Source organism: Pipistrellus kuhlii, unplaced genomic scaffold (genome assembly GCF_014108245.1).
Source record: "Pipistrellus kuhlii isolate mPipKuh1 unplaced genomic scaffold, mPipKuh1.p scaffold_m20_p_16, whole genome shotgun sequence".
NCBI lineage: Eukaryota > Metazoa > Chordata > Mammalia > Chiroptera > Vespertilionidae > Pipistrellus > Pipistrellus kuhlii.
Window position 1 is genome coordinate 34,010,379 of NW_023425471.1, and position 6,000 is coordinate 34,016,378.

General features: G+C 39.1%; 1 long non-coding RNA gene across 1 annotated transcript in view; it reads left to right on the forward strand.

The window, feature by feature from the left end:
* LOC118720084 overlaps positions 1–5,752 on the forward strand; it is a 265,048-nt gene extending 259,296 nt beyond the window's left edge. Inside the window, exon 3 of the long non-coding RNA XR_004988353.2 lies at positions 5,709–5,752. This is a non-coding gene — a long non-coding RNA (uncharacterized LOC118720084). The remainder of the gene's footprint in view (positions 1–5,708) is intronic.
* Positions 5,753–6,000: the final 248 nt, after the last annotated feature.

Sequence of the window (6,000 nt, forward strand, 5' to 3'; positions counted from 1 at the left end):
GTGAGAAAAGTTTTGATACTACTCATAAAGAACTTAAAACTTAGAGAGGAGACCAATATTTACTTATATTTTATCTATTAATTTTACTAAAATACATAGGTGGAATTCCTTAAGAAAAGAGCCACTCCTTTTACTACCCAATAAAATATTAATATCACATGAAACCTTGTTAATGACCCACAAATACCTGGAAACTATTTGTTGCCACCCATTTTCCCTAAATCCTCACATCAGGTCAGTTGAGTACTTTGGGATGTTGAAAATAAAAATGGTAAGAATTTTTCTATGCTGTTTCTCTGATTCCACCTTCAACTGCTACCTGGTATGAGCCTGCTAACATTTAATCTAAAATAATGAATGCTCGATGAGCATGTCAGTCTAACAGACTACATTCTCCCTGAGAGCATAGGCCATATTTGCCTTATTCATCATTATATTTCTGAGCCCATTGCAATGCCTTTAATATAATAGATATTCAAAGAATATTTCTTGAATACTGAAAAAATAAATCGATGGTGTCAACTCTGATACAAGCATCTCTCCTTCCAGCATCATTTTAGATATCCCCAGGCAAAATTCCCTTTCAATCAAATGAGTAGGTAGATATAATAAATATGCCATATTTAGTAAATGTTACCATGCACTTTTTTTTTTTTTTGAGCAAAAGACATGACTGAATGACCTATACAAATAGCTTTCAACATCATGATTCCATGATCCAATGGAATATTGAAGCTTACAGCTTGCCATCAAGGATCCAGGTAGTTTTAAAGGTAGAAAATGGGAATGAAGTTGAATTATTATATAATGTTCACCCCAAAAGTAGGATTCATTGCCCAGGACTTAGCTGTCAAAATGGCATGACAAATTGCACAATTATTGCAGCAGTTTACATGAGCAGTTTATACAAGAGAGGTTGTCTTCAAAGGAAACCATAAAGGGTAATAGTGCAACTTGAAACCCAGAAGATTAGAATGCCGAGGAAAATGATATTTTATTGACCTGTAGAGTGTGTTTTAGGTTTGTATTCCTGACTCTGGAGCTCACCAATTACCGGTGTTATAAATGTAATGTGATTCCCCTGAAGGAGAGAAAGAAAGGACTTAAGAAATACCTCCTCACGCCACAGATAATTAGGGAGGATCAAAGCTCATAGCAATCATGGAGGGGAAAATAGAAATGCTGGTGAACAGAGTGTTATTTTCTTGACCATGTAAAGAGTTATGGTTCATCTTAGAAAAACCTGGGGAGAAATATTTGAAAGAAGGTTTTCTAATCTTATTAAGAAGCTTTAAACTAAAACTATACAAAGAGAAAAAAAAATGCTTTTAAAATAGTATGCGCTTGAATCTAATGCATGACACTGCATAGGACAAAGCAACAGGAGTACTTGGAAGAAGATCTCAAAAATTCTCTTGGAAAAAAAAATAATAGGAAAGCTATTTGAAAGTCATAGTTTTAGTCTTAGATGTCTTACACCAATGGCAAAAATATGGGTAATAAATAAAATCAGCTTAAATTCTCATGAAGAGAGCTTAAATCGAGTTGAATAAGCATCACTGAACTTGCTAGGATGGTACTCAGTGAAAAATTGTAATTAAAGGTAATAATCTGTTCCAAAATAGATTTAACAGGAGAAAAAGCATGAAATATTGCAAAGATATGGGGTGGGGGGAAATTTTATAAATCTAGAGGCGAAGCATGCCAGGGAAAAACACCAAAATAATATCATAGTGGGAATTCTGTACAACCTGTTTAGCAACATGGAGGACATTGCATGATGTTTTATAATAGTTATAACACAACTGGAACAATGGCAAAAAAAAATCTCCATACAGACTTCAATTTCAAAAAATATGCTTAAATATTTTGAAAGAAGAGCATTTGATCAACTAATATGCTGAGCAATTTTACCTTATAGGTACTCGAAGAAGCAAGGAGGAAAGGGAATTAGGATTGCCAAGAACATGCACTGTTTACATGTAAAGTATTTTGATTTCAGCAAAATATAAAATAAAAATGCCCCCTGATTATTTTATGGAAAAGATGCTAAAATGTGGATATAGGTCATACTATCAAAGTGGTTTCTGAGAGGACTGGACAACACACTAAACAAAAGAGTTTATATTGATTCAAGATGACATTTATTTCTGGGGGCAGAACAGTTACCTTTTAGCAGCTTAAAGTGGTATGTCATATGAATTTCAGAAACACTGAAATGCAAAACAAATAAATAACTTATCCATAGAAAACACAACAATAACTGACATGGTGATAACTTCAGCTAAGTATGTCTCTCTTAAAAAATAGACTGTAACCTACTAACTCAAAAAGCAGAAGTATAAAGTTTAAGCAATCAAAATCAGCAGCAAACAACAAGTTAGAAGCATTTCAGACATGCATAGAATTTTATGGATGGAGCATCTTTTGCAATTCTTATTGGTCACACAACTTTAAAGCCAAGCAACTAGCCTAACTCCTCAAGGGACCTAGGGTGTTTCATCTTTTATGTGGTCATTTGCAAAATTATGAACTTCTTATTAACCGAATAGAAAGATAATTTTGGCAACGACCTACACTAGCTATCAGTGGGATACTAACTGCAGAGCAAAAGAAGGAGGCAAGTTTTAAGAGAATTTATCAAAATAATTACGGGAGAATACTTTCATTAAAAAAATAAATTGGTATAATTAGAATAGAATCATAATTCTTTTGCAAGTGCTGCTGCATATACTCCATCTTTGTTACCTTTAATGATTTGACATTCAGTTAAAATTAAGTGCTTCTTCCACAGTGTGGAAAAATTCTGATTTACTGTTCCATTCAATTCTTAGCTTAATGGGAAATGAAGCAGAATTAGTTACTTGTAGCAAGTGATTATCTCTCCTTTTTTAAAATTTCAATCTTTATTGTTGAGAGTATTGCAAATGTCCCTTTTCATTCCCTTCATTGCCCTCTCCACCCAGTTCCTGCCCCACCCCAGGCTTTCACCACCCTATCGTCTGGGTCCATAGGTAATGCATCCTATATAATAAAGAGGTAATATGCAAATTGACCATCACTCCAACACACAAGATGGCCACTTCTATGTGGTCAAAGATGGCCACCCCCATGTGTAAACAAGATGGCCCCCACAAGATGGCCAGCAGGAGAGGGCAGTTGTGGGTGATCAGGCCAGCAGGGGAGGGCAGTTAGGGGTGACTGGGCCTTCAGGAGAGGGTAGTTATGAGTGACTAGGTTGGCAGAGGAAGGCAGTTGGGGGTGACCAGTCCTACAGGGGAGGCAGTTAGGGGTGACCAGGCTGTCAGAGGAGGACATTTAAGGCCAATCAGGCTGGCAGGCAGGAGAGCAGTTAGGAGCCAGAAGTCTTAGGTAATGCCTAAAGGGACAGTTGGACATCCCTCTAGGTGTCCCAGATTGGAGAGAATGCAGGTTGAGCTGAGGGACACACACACACACACACACACACACACACACACACACACACACACACCTGTGCACAAGTTTCATGCACCGGGCCTCTACTATCTATATAAATAGAAGCCAAGCAACTGGAACATCCAGAACAACTGGAACAACTGTTCACTATGATGAGCACTGCAGCTTGCCAATTAGCCTGATTGAGGGCAGGGTCAACTGGCCAACCTCCCATGGCCCTTTCCCTAGGACTGGGCCAGCTCCCAATCACCCCCCATCAGGGCAGACCAGCTGGACCCCACCCATGGATGAATTCATAAACCTGGCCTCTAGTCTGCATATAAGATCTTTGGTTAATCTCTTCCCACCTCATCCCACCTCCCCTTTGAGACTCATTAGTCTGTTCCATGTTTCCATGCTTCTGATTCTATATTCAATTGTTAATTATATGTATTTATTGCCATTTTATTGTTCATATTTCTTCTTCTTCTTCTTCTTCTTCTTCTTCTTCTTCTTCTTCTTCTTCTTCTTCTTCTTCTTCTTCTTCTTCAGAATACCTTACAAAATTTTATGTAATTCTGATTTGGTGGTAATTAACTACTTTAGCTTTTTCTTGTCTGTGAAGTTCTTTATTTGACCTTCAATTCTAAATTATAGCTTTGCTGGGTAGAGTAATCTTGGTTATAGGTACTTGCTGTTTATTACTTTGAGTATTTTTTGCCACTCCCTTCTGGCCTGAAAAATTGAGAAATCAGCTGACAGTTATATAGGATCTCCCTTGTAGGTAACTAACTACTTTTCTCTTGTTTTTAAGCTTCTCTCTTTGTCTTTAATCATTTGCATTTTAATTATGTTGTGTCTTGGTGTGGGCCTCTTTGGGTTTTTCTAATTCAGCTCTCTTTACGCTTCCTGGATTTCTAAGTCTATTTCTTTTAGAGGTAGGGGAAATTTTATGTCATTATTTCTTCAAATATGTTTTCAGTATCTTGCTCTCTTTCTTCTACTTCTGGCATGCCCATGATGCAAATGTTGGTAGGCTTGAAGTTGTCCCACAGGTTCCTTATACTATCTTCATATTTTTGGCTTTTTTCCCCCTCTTCTAATTGGGTGCTTTTTGCTTCCTCATATTCCAAATCCTTTATTTTATTCTCAGAATCTTGTACTCTACTGCTTAATTCCTGTAAATTATTCTTTATTTCAGTTAGTATATGCTTAATTTCTGGCTGGCCATTTTTCATGGCTTTAAAATTCTCACTAAGATTCTTATAAGACTTACTAAGTCCCTTGAAGCTCTCATTAAGATCCTTATGCAACTTTATAACCATTGTTTTGAACTGTGTACCCAATAGTTTGCTTGCTTCCATTTCCTTCATTTGTAAAATGTTTTTTTGTGTTTTGTTTTGTTTTGTTTTGGCCACTTCCATGTGTTTGTTTCTATGTATTAGGTAGAACTTCTATGTCTCTCAGACTTGGTATAATGGCCTTTGTAGTGGGTGTCCTATAGGGCCCAGGGACTCAATCTCTCTAGTCACCTGAGCTGGGCACTCTAGGTGAACCCTGTGTAGGCTATGTGCACAGTCTTATAGTTGAGCCTTGATTGCTGTTGGCGTCACTGGGCAGAAATTACCTCTAGGCCAATTGGCTGTGGGGACCTGCTGTGATTACAGTAGAAAAGCTGCTGTTCAGGAGACACCCCTATAGAGCAAATCTTGCTTCAGTGAGGCTTTGGAGCTCACTGAGTCTGCCCCTTGAGTGCTGTTACTTGTGGATGTGTAGAGTTGTAATCTGGTGTAGTCTGAAGCTGTCCACTGGGTGCACTAGCTATAGGTCCTCCCAGGAGGTACAAAGTTATCCACTGCCTGGGATTTACCCAGCAGGCACTACAGAGATATCTGAAGATGGCTGATATTTTTATTGGACTTGGAAGTGACCAGGAAAGGTTCAGCTGTGAAGCAAGGCAGGCTGGTGCTAATGCTGGGTCTTGTGCCTATTGTTGATAGGTTTGGGGCATGCTGACATCAGCTGCTGCTTGTTTGAGAGATTTTAGGAAAGTCTGAAGCCTGAGCCCAGACAAACCATTCATATGGAAAAGCAGCTTCAAACAGCTTGGGTGACGCTGCAACTAGGATGGGACAGGGTCTCAGGGAATAACCAGGGCAGAGCAAACAGTGTGGTCCACACTGATAGAAACTCTGATATGGCTACCAGTTAGCTCTGTAGTCAAGGGAGGTCTCAGCACTTGAACAATGATCCCTGTGATCACCACACTCTTAGAGAAAGCTACCCCTGAGTTTCTGCCCCCATGCCAGACAATCCAGCTCCGTCCCGTATGTCTCTTGATCTCTTAAAGCTACCCCCTGGTACTGGAGCTCAGAGGAAACAGGACCATGTAAGTTTGTGTGCCATCCCTTTAAGAGGAACTGCTGGGTAGTATCTGTGTCACACAGCTACAATCCCCACTGGTTTTTACAACCTGAAGTTACAGGGACTTCTCTTCCTAGATCTGGAACCCTGGGCTAGGGGTCTTGTGTGGGGCTGGGACCCCTTGGTTCTCATGGGAGGCCTTTGCAACAGAGATATCTC